Source organism: Aquarana catesbeiana, linkage group LG01, assembly GCF_042186555.1.
Source record: "Aquarana catesbeiana isolate 2022-GZ linkage group LG01, ASM4218655v1, whole genome shotgun sequence".
NCBI lineage: Eukaryota > Metazoa > Chordata > Amphibia > Anura > Ranidae > Aquarana > Aquarana catesbeiana.
In genome coordinates this window covers 768,217,622-768,234,745 of record NC_133324.1, presented here as the reverse complement: position 1 = coordinate 768,234,745, position 17,124 = coordinate 768,217,622, and positions in this window count along the sequence as shown.

Below are 17,124 nucleotides of genomic sequence, written 5' to 3'. Positions count from 1 at the left end.
GGAGAAAGAAGTGAAGGTTAGAGAGGAAGTGATGTGCAGGAGGAGAAATGGAGTGTATATATCGGACTGTATATAGCTGTGCCAAGCAAGCTACCAATTCTAATGGACATACCATACTTCCCTTACCCTATCCAAGTTCAATCCCCTCAATAAAATACAAAAAACAAAACGCATGTACTGTTCTATGTCTCATAGTGTCTGAGAGGTAAATGCCGGGCTGGGCAGGGTGACAGGTGGACCACAATATTCAGCAGCTCCTACAGGGGTACCACTACACTGTTCCAACATGACTGCGCACTGGCCCTTTCTTTAGAAAGTTTCCAGACCCCCTGGTGTAGAATAAAGGGAAATAAAAATAATTACGATTTCTATTAATAGTAGTTACACAGTGGGGGATTTACTGACAGAATCTAGTGCAGCTCTACATAGAAACCAATGAGCTTACAGATTATAGGACCTGGCACTGGCGGAGTCATGGACACAGCCTGCTGGCAGATGGAAACGGACTACCTATCCGTTTCCATTCGTCATATGATCTGATCCGTCAGACAGATGAGGAACAGATCCCCATCCATCTGTTTTAATGGATCAGATCAGATGTTGGTGGGTGTCAAAGGACATACACTATATTGTCAAAAGTATTGGGACGCCTGCGTTTACACGCACATGAACTTTAATGGCATCCCAGTCTTGGTCCATAGGGTTCAATTTTGAGTTGGTCCACCCTTTGCAGCTATAACAGCTTCAACTCTTCTGGGAAGGCTGTCCACAAGGTTTATGAGTGTGTCTATGGGAAGGTTAACACAATAGAACACCTTTGGGATGAATTAGAGCAGAGAATGTGAGCCAAGGCCTTCTTGTCCAACATCTGTTCCTGTCCTCACAAATGCGCTTCTGGAAGAATGGTCAAACATTCCTATAGACACACTCCAAAACCTTGTGGACAGCCTTCCCAGAAGAGTTGAAGCTGTTAAAGCTGCAAAGGGTGGACCAACTTAATATTGAACCCTACGGACTAAGACTGGGATGCCATTAAAGTTCATGTGCGTGTAAAGGCAGGCGTCCTAATACTTTTGAAAATATAGTCCATTGACATCTAGTCCATTGAGATCTGCTGCTCCATAGAGAGCAATGACCGGGTCCGCCTGAAAAACTGACATATCGGTCCATCCATGTGAAAGGGGCCTTATTGTCAAAGCTTAATTGAACCAACTGAAGTTAGAAGCTGATTGGTTACTATGCACGGCTGCACCAGTTTTAATAAATCTTCCCCAATGTGTTTATTTTTCATGAATCTCTAATAAGAATCTTTCTTATTTCATTGTTTCTTTTTTCATATTGAACCTAGAATGTATATATGTACTGTATATATGCTTAATTTTTTTGTAATACATTTCCTATAGTAAACCAAATCAATAAAGTCTCATATAAGCCTTAACATGTTCCTGTCATTTTAAAAGTAATTTTCAATATTTGTAAATCTTTGAGCTTTCATTACTAATCCCCGGTGATCCTGATATGATTGTATTGTTCAGGCACTTCCTGTTATAGGGTGACAACTCTCCCAATTGTGCACATTACACATGCATGGCCCATTGTTGTCACCATAAGGAAGCTCATCCTGAGAAATGTCATGCGGTCATCCCTGGAGTTAGGAGGCAGGAAGTATCAGCAAAGAGGCTGCAAGGGGTCAGCAGCACTGAGATGCAACAATCAATGAAGAAAAGGTGAAAATATGTAATAATATAGTAAACAAACATGGCAAGAGATTTTAAACCTGCAGTTTATTTTCGCACTTGCAGCAGTTGATTTAATCACTTTATCATCTTCTTTATCTTGTAATCCTTGACAGCTGCCCCAGGTTTCCAGTTTCAGGGGTGCTCCTTTTTTCTTGTAGCTCCTTAGGAACCACCCTTGCATCCCTTGGCTCCCTACACTGTGTGCACCAATAGAAACACACAGCCCCATAGCCCAGGAGGGCAAAACACTCCATCCTCCTCCCTCCCTTCTCCAGGCCTAAAGACTCCATGGAGACTGAACTGTCCATTGTTGACTCGTTCCTGTGAAGTTCAGGGAAGCAGCACTGAGAGAGCAGGAGCCAGCAGCATTGGAAATTGGGGTACTATTCCTCCCACTGATACCAACGATGGGACACTATTTTCTCCCACTGACACTGACTATGGGGCACTATTCCTCCCACTGATAGAAGTGATGGGTCTCTATTCCTCCCACTGACACCAACAATGGGGCACTATTTCTCCCACTGACACCAACTATGTGGCGCTATTCCTCCCACTGATACCAACGACGGGGCACTATTCCTCCCACTGACACCAACAATGGGGCACTATTCCTCCCACTGACACCAACAATGGGACACTATTCCTCCCACTGACACCAGTGATGGGGCACTATTCCTCCCACTGACACCAACAATGTAATTATTTATTTACTCCCACTGACCACCAAGCCTATGGCATTGTTTACACCCACTGATGCCACGACATTTTCTACTACCACTTTGTTTTGAAAGTTTGGAGACTCCTGGTCTAGTAAGAATAAAGAAAAAAAAAAATGAAAATGAATGTGGCTACCAGTACACATCTAAGGACTGTTGACACCACTTTTCTTCATGTTTCTGTGCATCTCCACCACCAGGTGAAAAACCTGCTCACCTTAAAAGGGTAGTAAACTGCTGTGTGTGGAATGTTTTTTTTTTTCAACCTGCAAAGTTAAGCCATAATGTCCTAGTATGAATGTGAGACTTACCTGAAAATGAAGTATTCCTGCACAGCGCTATCACCGCTGAGATTGCTTCCACCTTCACCCGATCTTCCTTCCGGGATCGCAGACTCTGGCTGTGTAACTGGCTGGAGCCGCAATGACGTTACACCCGCACGTGCGCACAGGAGCTGCCGATTACGGCACAGGACTCTGAAGGAACGGGCCATATGACCGTCATATGGGCCATTCCTTCAGTGCGAATGCGCAGGTGACGTCACCAGCTGCATGTACAGTAAATCTCTCCTAAACGGTGCATATTTACAGTACGTGTAGGTAAGCCTATAATAAGGCATAGGTATAAGCAAGAGATGGGAGTTTACTACCATCCACTCTCCAGGGTGATCACAGAACCCCCATAAACACATTGCATTGTCCAGCACTGAAAGGGTTAAAAATGACAATCTGAGCGCTCATCCCTCCACCTCTCTGGAAGTAGCAGTTGCTCGTGTCTGCAGACACTACATCCCCCACTGAGCCCCAAGTGTAATATGCCGCCCCGCTTTTAGATTAAGTCCCCATCATCCCCGCACATCAGCAAAAGTTAAAATAGAACTAAAGACATTTTTTTTTCCATTTTGAATAGAGTAAGAGAGGGTTATAAACCCTGTCAGGTTTACTTTGCCATCTAAATCCCCATTGGGGAGATTTCCCTTCACTTCCTGTCCCATACCCAAAGCAGGAAGTGAGAGAAATCCCCCAAAGTGATGGAATCCCTGGGTGTCAACAGAACTAGTGTCCCCATTAGAAGATTTCCCCTCTAATTCCTGTTCTGGTGACAACCCAAAATGTGGGATTTTCTTTGCCTTTTGTTGGTAATGGTAAATAGAGAGAATGAATCTCCCTAAAAGGGGCACAGACAGCAATAAAAACCTGACATGCTCTAATTCCTCTCCACTTCATCCAAAACTAAAAATAAACTGGTTTTCCTTTAGTTATATTTTAACATATGGGTGAGAAATGGGAAAAAAGAATTAGGTTTGCAGGGAAATTGGTTAAAAAGAGAGGGGGGACTGGTTTGGTGGTGAAAGGGTTAAAAAAATGAAAAAAACTTGGTTTGGTAATGAAAGATTCATAAATGAAAGGAAAAAAAACGCAGCTACGGGGTTAAAAAATGAAAAAATATGGTTTGGTAGTGAAAGAAAAAAAAAGTTTGCCAGTGAAAGGGTTAAAAAACTAAAGGGGAAAAATGATTTGGCAGTGAAAGGGTTAAAAACGAAAGGGAACAATTTGGTTTGGCAGTAAAACGGTTAAAAAATGAATGAAAAAAAAATTTGGTTGGGCAGAGAAAGGGTTAAAATGGAAGAATAATTGATATGTATTAATGTTAAAATAAAATATAAGCGGGAAAATTTTTTTATAAGGCTCCATTCACAGTAATATCATAGAAATAGAGATCTTTATTTCAGCCATGGGACTGTAAGGGTTAAATCTCATTCAATATGAAGGATTACAGGACAGTCTGGCAGCAGAAGTTTGTTTACTGACAAGTGAAGACCTGTTTTTATCTCTGCTGAGATTTTTCTTGCGATTTCATTGGATCTGATTTAATTTGATTCAATTTCATTGCGATGTCGTAAATTTAAAGCGTGTTTCATTATTCTTAATAATGAACCAATTTAAAGGTAAACAGCTTTTTTCTCTGAAAAACACCAAAGAGAAATCCACCGAAAGAAGCCCAGCTATGGAAGGAGATATCACTGACTAGCCTGCAGATATCCCAACCAAAAAGACCACCAAAATGAAGGGGGCTCGAGCTTTTGTGCACAGCTGCTTCAGAGCCGTTGTTGGATGTTTTGGCCATAAAGCCAATGGACCTCACCGGATTAGAGACACTGGAATTGGTATTATGGATATTGATGGATACAAGAAATCCTTTCTTTGGATCCTTCTTTCCCATTGATTACAGCCCCCCATATGTACACATGAATAGGAATTGCCATGGACATTGCTGGCTTTTGTCTTGTAAACACCAATCTGCTGATTTTTTCATTCTGAGAAGCAAACAGTAATTCTTGGAGCTGTATACAGGGAGTCTAGGGCAAACAAGTCAAACTGTGCCCCCCCCAAGATGTATGAGCATTATGTGTCAGTAAAATCCCCCCACAAAAACACTGAGCACTAATCTGCATGCTTACTCCCTAAGCATATATACCCCCTCCTCGCAGTACAAATCTGCCCCCATGCTGAAATCCCCCCTCAGCACAAATCTTTGCCCCCCCCATCCCCCAAATGCTTCCAGCTCAAATGCCCCCCACCCACCCACAAAAACAATTCCCCCCTTCTAGCACAAATCTTCTACCCCTAAAATTCCTCCCACTGATAGAAGTGATGGGTCTCTATTCCTCCCACTGACACCAACAATGGGGCACTATTTCTCCCACTGAAATTTCCCCTCCTAGTACACATCTTCTCTCCCCCCACTTCAAATCACCCCCAGCACAAATTACCCCAGAATCCCCCCACCTAGCACAAATCTTCTTCCCCCCTCCCAACAAATCACCACTCTTAGCACCCCCAAGCACCAATTTACCCCCTGCTGTCCCTCAAATTCCCCAAACACAAACCCTCCCCCTAATCTTGAGGTGCCCCCCCCACCTCATATGATACCACAGTGCCCAGGGCAGCTGCCCCTCCTGGCCACCCCTTGTCCCGGCCCTGCAGATATGAACCATGTAAACCATTCATCTGCACAGTAAAGAAATAGAGGAAAACACAACATGCTTCACAATTAAGCCGTTCTGTTCATCCAGTGCTGCCAACCTCCTGCAGCATTTTTTACTGACAAAACATGAACATTTTACTGATGAAGCACATTTTTTTACCGACAACCTGAAAAATGACAGAACTCCTTTTAACAACTAAGACAATCAATATTTAAACAGTATAAACACAATACTGAACACTGACAATACACATTACAAGTAATTTGCCTGGTTTACAATGAAAAAGTCAACACAGCATAACAAATTATCAGCCCCTGATATTTACAGACAGTTTTTACAAATTGTCTGTAAATTTACTGATGGTTGGCAAACCCTGTGTACATCTCATAGACCTGCTGTATTAGTATTTCCTCAAAACAGAAGGACCAGCAGTGACATAACTAGCAGAGCTGAAGCCAGGGACCCCCATGTTCCTCTAAATATCACAGTGATTTTTAGTGGTCACCATTACATTAAATGAATACTAATAATGGGCAGAAAAAAAGTGGCAGATAGTGAAGTATTTCTTTATGTGAAGTAGCCAGTGTGCCCAATCCAGAATCAGCAATGTTGGGATATCGTATAGAATGTTGTAGTGGGTGAGATCTAGACATGTGCAGGATGAAAAAATTCGTTTAGTTTCGTTTCGTTTCGATTCGTTATTTAACTTAATTCGTTTAGTTAAATTCGTTGCATTCATTACATTCGTTTTCGGAATTCGTTTCGTTTCGTATTCGAATTCGAAAAAATTCGACCGCATTGGAAAAAATTCGACCGCATTCGAAAAAAACTATCAAATTCGAAAAAATTCTAACACATTCGAAAAAAACTGTCAAATTCGAAAAAATTCTACCACATTCGAAAAAAACTATCAAATTCGAAAAAATTCTAACACATTCGAAAAAAACTGTCAAATTCGAAAAAATTCTACCACATTCGAAAAAAACTATCAAATTCGAAAAGATTCTACCACATTCGAAAAAAACTGTCAAATTCGAAAAAATTCTACCACATTCGAAAAAAACTATCAAATTCGAAAAAATTCTACCACATTCGAAAAAAACTGTCAAATTCGAAAATATTCTACCACATTCGAAAAAAACTGTCAAATTCGAAAAAATTCTACCACATTCGAAAAAAACTATCAAATTCAAAAAAAATGTTACTACATTTGAAAAAAATATTAAATTCGAAAAAATTCTACCACATTCGAAAAAAACTGTCAAATTCGAAAAATTTCTACCACATTCGAAAAAAACTATAAAATTCGAAAAAAACAATAACTGAATTTGAAAAAGTAAACTATATATAACCATTTTGCGAAATTTGAAATTCGTATAGAATGAAATCGAATTCCAATAGAAAAGATTAGGATAGAATAGAAAGTATAAAAGAATAGCATAGAAAAACAATAGATCAGAATAGAAAAAAATATAATATATTGTATTCTAAGCTTTTCTATTTGAATTCGAATTCATTCTGTACCAAATTCCAATTTTGGAAGATGGTTAAATATATATATTATATTTTTTTTCTATTCTGTTCCATTGTTTTTCTATGCTATTCTTTTCTATTCTATTCTAAACTTTTCTATTCGAATTTGAATTAATTCCAATGTGAAATTCGAATTTCGGAAGATGGCTTCTAAAATTAGAATTTCGTATAGAATGAATTCGAATTTGAATAGAAAAGATTAGAATAGAAATAGAATAGACTAGAAAAACAATAGAACAGAAGAGAATAAAATATAATATATATATTTTTTTCTATTCTGTTTCATTGTTTTTCTATGCTATTCTTTTTTATTCTATTCTAAACATTTCTATTCGAATTTGAATTCATTCTATACGAAATTCAAATTTCGGAAGAAGGCTTCTGAAATTCGAATTTCGTATAGAATGAATTTGAATTTGAATAGAAAAGAATAGACTAGAAAAACAATAGAACAGAACAGAATAAAATATAATATATATATTATATCTTATTCTATTCTGTTCTATTGTTTTTCTAGTCTATTCTTTCTACTCTATTTTAATCTTTTCTATTCAAATTAATTTTATACGAAATTCGAATTTTGGAAGATGGTTATATATATATATATATATATATATATATATATATATATATATATATATATATATAAAATTTCTATTCTGTTCTATTGTTTTTCTATTATTTTCTATTATATTCTGATCTTTTCTATTTGAATTCAAATTCATTCTATACAAAATTCGAATTTCAGAAAATAGTTATATAGAAATAGAATGAAATCAAATTCTAATAGAAAAGAATAGAATAGAAAAACAATAGAACAGAATAGAAAGAAATATTTTATATATATATAAAAATAAATAAAACCATCTTCCGAAATTGGAATTTGGTACAGAATGAATTCGAATAGAAAAGATTAGAATAGAATATTTTATATTTTTTTCTATTCTGTTCTATTGTATTTCTATGCTATTCTTTTATATTATTTTCTGTTCTATTCTAATCTTTTCTATTTGAATTCATTCTGTACCAAATTCCAATTTCGGAAGATGTGTGTGTATATATATATATATATATATATATATATATATATATATATATATATATATATATTTTTTTTTTTTTTTTCTATTCTGTTCTATTGTTTTTCTGTTCTAGTCTTTTCTATTAGAATTCGATTTCATTCTATTTCATTCTGTTTCTGTATAACCATTTTCAGAAATTCAAATTTCGTATAGAATGATTTTGCATTCAAATAGAAAAGATTAGAATAAAATAGAAAAGAATAGAAAAGAATAGAAAAACAATAGACCAGCATAGAAAAAAAATAAAAATAAAAAAAATATATATAAATATATATACCGTATTTATCGGCATATAACACGTACTTTTTTCCCCTTAAAATCAGGGGAAAATCATGGGTGCGTGTTATACGCCGATCCCTTGCGATCCTGAGCTGACAGATCTTCAAAATCGCCGACCGCGATTTGAAAATGGCGCCGAAATACACAGAGCCGGTCCTCGGCTCTTCTCGGCCACTTTCGGCTTCACTCGAGTGCCGCCCGAACCTAGCTGAGTGTACTCGGCTAGGTTCGGATAGCTCCGCTCACAGTCACGCCCATCCCGGGCGGGACTACGAGTGGAGCCGAAAGTGAACGAGAGCCGCCGAGAAGAGCCGAGGACCGGCTCTGTGTATTTTGGCGCCGGCGGCACCATTTTCAAATCGCGGTCTGCGATTTTGAAGCTCAGGATCGCAGGGGATCACAGGATTTTCAAACTGCGAGCTGCAAGGCTGCACTGGGGCAAGGCTGCACTGGGGCAAGGCTGCACTGGGATAAGGCTGCAATGGACACTGGGAAGGCTGCACTGACAAGGCTGCACTGACAAGGCTGCACTGACAAGGCTGCACTGACATGGCTGCACTGGGGCAAGGCTGCACTGAGAAGGCTGCAATGATGGGCATTTAAATGTAAGTTTTTTTCCCTTAAACTTCCCTCCTAAAAGTTTTTTTTTCCTTAAAATTCCCTCCTAAACTTGGGGTGCGTGTTATACGCCAGTGCGTGTTATACGCCGATAAATACGGTAATTTTTTTGTATTATTCTCTTCTATTTTTTTTTATGCTTTTCTTTTCTATTATTTTATATTCTATAATAGTCTTTTCAATTCAAATTCATTCTATACGAAATTCGAATTTCGGAACATGGCTTCTGAAGTTTGAATTTCTTATAGAATGAATTCGAATTAGAACAGAAAATAATAGAAAAGAATAGACTAGAAAAACAATAGAACAGAATAGAAGAAAATATAATATATATATATATATATATATTATATTTTCTTCTATTCTGTTCTATTGTTTTTCTAGTCTATTCTTTTCTATTATTTTCTATTCTATTCTAATCTTTTATATTCAAATTTGATTTCGGTCTATATGAAATTCGAATTTTGGAAGATGTTTTATATATATATATATATATATATAAAATTTTCTATTCTGTTTCATTGTTTTTCTATGCTATTCTTTTCTATTCTATTCTAAACTTTTCTATTCGAATTTGAATTCATTCTATACGAAATTCGAATTTCGGAAGATGGCTTCTGAAAGTGGAATTTCGTATAGAATGAATTTGAATTTGAATAGAAAAGATTAGAATAGAAAATAATAGACTAGACAAACAATAGAACAGAATAAAATATAATAATATAATAATAATAATATATATAATTTTTTGTATTCTGTTCTATTGTTTTTCTAGTCTTTTCTCTTCTACTCTGTTCTAATCTTTTCTATTATATATAGAATATATTATATATATATATATAAAACCATCTTCCGAAATTTGAATTTCTCATAATATGAATTCGAATTTAATTTTTAATAGAAAAGTTTAGAATAGAATAGAAAAGAATAGCATAGAAAAACAATGAAACAGAATAGAAAATTATATATATATATATATATATATATATATATATATATCATCTTCCAAAATTCGAATTTCATATAGACCGAAATCAAATTTGAATGTAAAAGATTAGAATAGAATAGAAAATAATAGAAAAGAATAGACTAGAAAAACAATAGAACAGAATAGAAGAAAATATAATATATATATTATATTTTCTTCTATTCTGTTCTATTGTTTTTATAGTCTATACTTTTCTATTATTTTCTGTTCTAATCTTTTCTATTCAAATTCAAATTCATTCTATACGAAATTCAAACTTCAGAAGCCATGTTCCGAAATTCGAATTTCGTATAGAATGAATTTGAATTTGAATTGAAAATACTATTATAGAATATAAAATAATAGAAAAGAAAAGCATAAAAAAATATATATATATATATATATATATATATATATATATATATATATATATATATATATTCTATTGCTTTATTATTTTATATTCTAACTTATTGTTTTTTTTAGAAAAACGTTTTCTATTTTTTTTTAATTTGATTATGTTTTCGAATTCGATTCGAATTCGTTCGTTTTTTTTCGGATTCGTTTAAATTCTTTACTTTTGTCATTCGGAAATTCGGATGCATCCGAATTTCCGAATAATGAAAAATTCGTCCGAATTTCGATTCGGAACGAAACGAAATGCACATGCCTAGTGAGATCTGTAGACATGGAATATGAAGGATATTGCGGTAGCCAGATGTGCAGAAGAAGAGTGTGGTGGGTATGATGCAGTGGCGTATCATCCATGTGTGCAATGCATACGGGCCCTGAGAGGGAGTGGGGCCCACTGTGTCCCCACACATAGCATGCATGGAGGAGCTGCTGCTGCTTCACCTCTGTCCTCAAATATGCGCCTCTCCACTTTTATGTGCCCCCCACAACACCAATCGCCTGTATCTGTGGCTCCCCTTGTCAGGAAGATCCTGCCAGTAATCGGCGTCCTAGGCTCATTGGTGTGCGACCGCGGGCGCCATTGCGCATGGGCGCGCGCACGCGCATCCCTGTTGGCGCCAGGCGGGCTATTTAAACCTGCCTGTTACACTCAGTTCCGCTGTCTGCTCTACAGTGTTCTGTGTGCCAAAAACTGATCTGATCTGAGACTACCTGTTACTTGACCCGGCTATCTGTTTGTGACCATCCCAGCTATCTGCCTGCATCTGACCCCCGGCTTGCTTAGACCATTCTCCTGTTTGATCCCTGGTACCTTGGCTGTCCGCCTGATATCGATCACTGGCCTGTCTGACGATCCTTCTGCCTGATACCTGCCTGCTGTTGTTCCTGGTTCCAGTCCAGCATTCCAGTTTCCAGCCTGCTACCTGCTGTTGTTCCTGGTTTCAGTCCAGCATTCCAGTTTTCAGCCTGCTACCTGCTGTTGTCCCTGGTTCCAGTCCAGCATTCCAGTTTCCAGCCTGCTACCTGCTGTTGTTCCTGGTTCCAGTCCAGCGTTCCAGCTTCCAGCCTGCTACCTGCTGTTGTTCTTGGTTCCAGCCCAACGTTCCAGTTTCCAGCCTGCTACCTGCTGTTGTTCCTGGTTCCAGTCCAGGGTTCCAGCTTCCAGCCTGCTACCTGCTGTTGTTCCTGGTTCCAGTCCAGCATCCCAGTCTCCAGCCTGCTTACCTGCTGTTGTTCCTGGTTCCAGTCAGCGTTCCAGTCTCCAGCTTACTTGCCTGCTGCATTCCTGGTTCCAGTCCAGCACCCCAGTCTTCTGCCTGCTTACCTGCTGTTGTTCCTGGCTCCAGTCAGGGTTCCAGTCTCCAGCCTTCTCTTCAGTTCCAGTTTCCTGGGTCCTAGCTACTCCTGGACTTCTGGGTGGACTGTTGATCCTGCCAGGCACTCATACCACTCCTCACTCCTGTGCCCTCTGTCCCCATTCCAGAGGGCCGTGAGTGAGAGCCATAGGGGAGGCCTCTCTCTGCACTTCGGGCTCAAAACCTACCAGGTACGTGACACCCCTGCAGCTGCTGCCTCTCCATATATTTACAGTGAGAGATGCAGTTGCCTGCCTCACTCCTCTGCCAATCCATTCTGTTCCCTGCCCTACTTCAGGAAAAGTCCGGAAGGGTTGGCCCCATTTGTCCTATTGCAACAAGGGGCCTATTTATTCACTTTTGGGTGCAGTGGAGTAATCTGTAGATCCTGTGATCGCAGGGCTGATAAATGACACGCTTTCTGGGCAAAACTGACAGTTAACAAAGCCTCTGCTTAGCAAGCCATTCTGATGATTCACAAACCCCTGTCACAATGCGCAGCCAGGCAGGTGACACCAATACTTCCTGTTCAACTTCTTTCGTGACCCGCCTTCTCATTTAAGTGTGAAAGTGCATTATCACATCACTGAAAATAGTTGTTTCCAGCTTACTGAGTCACTGAAATTTAATGAGTTGGCATAACTGCCAGGCAACCAGCATTTTTAGATAAAGGCCAACAATAGTTATCCCTATGTTTCTGTCATATCCTGTTTATTTATTGTCCCTGGCACTGAAGTGTTGGATTTTTCTCTCTATAATTTGATACTGTATAAAAAAAATATGAAATATAGGTGATGGTACTAAATTTAATTCTTATTTTTTACTCCAGATAAAGGTAGTACTTACTGCAGACACAGCTCACGTGCCAGGTTTGCACCAGTGAGCAACATCGAATGTGACATCTGCATTGAGAGCTAACCGAAATGTGACATCCACGTTGAGACTCCGCCAAAATGTGATGTCCCCGTTGATACTCCACCAAAATTTGATGTTCCCATTGAAGCTGCACCAGAATGTGACGTTCCCTTTGAGACTGCACCAGAATGCGATGTTCCCATTGAGACTGCACCAGAATGTGACTTTCCTATGGAGACTCCATCAGAATACCAATTTCCCATGGAGTGTCCGGCAGCATGTGACTTTCCCATGGAGACTCTGGAAGCATACGACTTTCCCATGGAGACTCTGGCAGCATGCGACTTTCCCATGAAGACTCTGGCAGCATGTGGCTTTCCCATGGAGACTCCGGCAGCATGCGACTTTCCTATGGAGATTTTGGTAGCATGTGATTTTCCCGTTGAGACTCTGGTAGAATGTGACTTTTCTGTTGAGACTCCGGCAGAATGTGATTTTCCCAGTGAGACTCTGGCAGAATGTGACTTTTCCGTTGAGACGCTGGCAGACTGTGACTTTTACTTTGAGACTCTGGCAGAATGTGACTTTCCCATTGAAACTCTGGCACAATGTGATGACTTTTCAGGTAAGACTCCAGCAGAATGTGATGTTCCCGTTGACTCTCCAGCAGAATGTGATGTTCCCGTTGAGACTCCAGCAGAATGTGACTTTCACGGTGAGACTCCACCAGAATGTGACTTTCACGGTGAGACTCCACCAGAATGTGACTTTCACAGTGAGACTCCACCAGAATGTGATGTTCACGTTGAGGTTTCAGCACAGTTTGAAGTTCCCATTGAGACTCCACCAAAATGCCAGGGGAACAAGGGGAATGTCTCCAGTGAAAATGGGGGCAAGGTTACAAGAAAGGATAGGCAGATACTAGTGGTAGGGGATTCAATTATTAGAGGAAAAGAGAGGGCAATCTGTCACAAACACCGTTATCGCCGAACAGTATGTTTTTATCGGGCGCTCAGGTTTGATACATTGTAGATTGCATGGACAGATTGTTGGATGGGGTTGGGGAGGACCCAGCTGTCATGGTACATATTGGTACCAATTACAAAGTTAGGGGAAGATGGAGCGCCCTACAAAGCGATTTCAGGGACTTAGGAGCTATAATGAAGAAAAGGATCTCCAAGGCAATATTTTCAGAAATACTGCCTGTACCTCAACCCACACCAGAGAGGTATCAGGACCTTAGGGAGCTTAATAAGTGGTTGAAGAACTGGAGCAGGGAGGAGAGGTTCTTCTTCATAGAGAACTGGTCTGAATTTTCAGTCGGTTACCATCTCTATAACAGGGACGGACTGCACTTAAATGGGCAGGGTGCCACTCTCTTGGAAGAGAAGATGACTAAAAAGCTGGAGGAAATTCAGGTTGATGCTCCATCAAAATGTAAAATTCACATTGAGAGCCCACCAGAATGTGACTCTGACGCTGAGACTCAACCAGAATCTGACGTTCACATTGAGATCCCACCAGAATGTGGAATTCACATTGAGAAACCACCAGAATGTGGCGTTCAAGTTGAGACTCCCCCAAAATGCCAGAGGAACCTTGGGAACAACTCCTCCAGTGAAGATAGGGCAAAGTTACAGGAAAGAATAGGCAGATACTGGTGGTGTGTTATGTGGTATGCTGTGTTGTGATTTGCTGTGGTGTGGTATGTTGTGTGGTGTGCTGTGTGGTGTGCTGTGCTGTGGGGTGTGTTATGCTGTGTGGTTGTCAGAAACCATAAATCAGATCGAGACAGAAGTACAGTTCATCACACTTGTTTAATAATAATAAAAAGGTAAACAGAGTAAGCGTAGTCAATACATAGCCAGAGTTCAGTAACCAGATCGGGTAGTCAGCCAATGCCAATGTCTGAGAGCCAGAGATCAGTGTAGAAGTACAGCAAGCAGGATCAGGAGCCAGAAGGGACGTCAACCGAGCAAGTCTTCAACAGGAACACAGGAGAAAATCTCTGAGATGTGACCAAAGGCGAAGGCAGAGATGAAGTGAGCTGGACGACTTTAAGTAGCCAGGACTGACGAGCAGATCATCAACAGCTGAGTCACTGTGGAGAGAAAGGAGCTGCCAATTAGCCAACAGCTGAGTGGCCAGCTCAGAGAAGGAAGGGCTGAGCCCAGCCCTGACAGTGGTGTGCTGTGTAGTGTGTTGTGGTGTCTCGTGTGTGTCAGAGGGGACTGAGTGTGTCCAGATGTGGGAGGGCTAAGTGTGTAAAGGTGTGGGGAGCTGCCTGCAGGACTGTGGGATGGCCAGTATTTAACTGGTGTGCGTGAGGTGGGGGGGTGGCTGTAACACAGGTTGCTACACTGGTGGTGGCTGCCACTTCAGTGACTGGAGAGTCTTCCCATCAGCCTTCCCAGGAACCAGGTATGGCTGTACCAACACAGGTCCGCACACTGGTGGTGGCTGCCACTCCAATAACCAGAGGGTCTTCCCATTAGCCCTCCATTTTCAGAGCTTCTGAATCACCAACTATCAATGTAGTTGGACAAACAAGACAATTGGCTGTTGCTAGAAGACTCAACAGAAAGTCTGAGGAACACTCCCAAGGACCAGGTACGTCTGTACCAACTCAGGTCCCCACATTGATGGCAGCTGCCACTCCAGTAACCGAACGGTCTTCCCATCGGCCCTCCATTTTCGTTTTTGGAGCTTCTGAATCACCAATTGTCAATGTAGTTGGAAAAACAAGCCAATTGGCTGTTCTTAGAAGAAGACTCAACAGAAAGTCTGAGGAACCCTCCCAAGGACCAGGTACGGCTGTACCAACACAGGTCCCCACACTGGTGGTAGCTGCCACTCCAGTAACTGGAGGGTCTTCCCATCAGCCTTCCCAGGAACCAGGTATGGTTGTACCAACACAGGTCCTCACACTAGTGGTGGCTGCCACTTCAGTAACCGGAGGGTCTTCCCATCAGCCCTCCATTTTCATTTTCAGAGCTTCTTAATCACCAACTATCAATGTAGTTGGACAAACAAGACAATTGGCTGTTCCTAGAAGAAGACTCAACAAAAAGTCTGAGGAACCCTCTCAGGGGACAGGAACGGCTATAGCAACACAGGTCCCTACACTGGTGGCAGCTGCCACGCCAGTAACCAGAGGGTTTTCCCATCAGCCTTCCCCAGGACCAGGTATGGCTGTACCAACACAGGTCCCCACACTGGTGGCAGCTGTCAGTCCAGTAACCAGAGGGTCTTCCCATCAACCCTCTATTTTCGTTTTTGGAGCTTCTGAATCACCAACTGTGAAAAGAATCTGCAAAAATTAGACAATTGGCTGTTCCTAAAAGAAGACTCAGTGGAAAGCCTGCGGAACCCTCCCAGGGACCAGCTACGACTGTACCAACACAGGTCCCTACACTGGTGGGGGCTGCCACTCCAGCAACAAAAGAGTCTTCCCGCCAGCCCTCCCAGGAACCCGGTATGTCTGTACCAACATAGAGCAATACACTGTTGGCAGTGGCCACTGCAGTAATCGGAGGGTCTTCTAATCAGTCCTCTCAGGGGCCCGATATGGCTAGGACCAGGTACAAATGTAACAACACAGGTTAAAACACTGGTGGCGGCTGGCCCTCCAGCAACCGAAGAATCTTTCTGTCAGCCCTCCCAGGAACCCTGTACGGCTCGAGGAAAAATTCATGACCTATTGGCATTTGCCATCTCAGCTATCTGGAGGAAATGGTAATCAGCCCTCCCAGGGACCAGGTACAGCTGTACTAAGACAGGTTTCTGCATCAACAAAAGCTCACCTAAAAGATATTTCCAATTTTTCAGCCACATTTTTACACCTACTCTATATTTTTTTACGTGTTCCCATTCACAGAGCATAGCTTTAAGAAAATTTTAAAAATTACTGCTCACCATTAAAGGTGGAACACCTAATGGAAAAAATGAACCCCCCCCAAAAATCCATACCAGACCCTCTCCTAAGCATGGATCCTGGCAGGCCAGGAATCATGGGAGGGGGTTGAGCATGCACTGCCTTCTTCTCCTCGCCCATACCAGGCCACATGCCATCGACATAGGGAGGTGAGGTGCCATGTCAGAGGGAAGGGGGGTCCCCCTTTGCAAGGTTCACTCCTTATGTTGGGGGCATGTGGTTTAGTATAGCTTAGGAGTGGAGGGGGTGCACGTTCATCCCTTACTTTCCTGGCCTGCCAGGCTGGGTTTCTGGTATCAGATTTGTGGGGCCCATGATTTTCTTTTTTTCATTTTTCGCATGTGATTCCCTCTTTAAAGGTGAGCAACAAACTTTACAATTTTTTTTAAAGTTTTACTCTGTGGATGTGAACATGTAACAGATATAAAGTAGGTGTCATCCCAATATGGCTGCAAAAGTGGAAATGCCTTTTAGGTGAGCGTCAAAGAAGTAGCGCTGGTGCCCTATTCAAATGGCAGAGGCTGGCCAGTAGACCTGGGCATGCTGATAGCAGCTCCACAGACAATCATAGACAGTGATGATGGACTTTCAAGGCATACCATACTGGCAATTGACACTCTACCATCTATGGAGAGCCAGG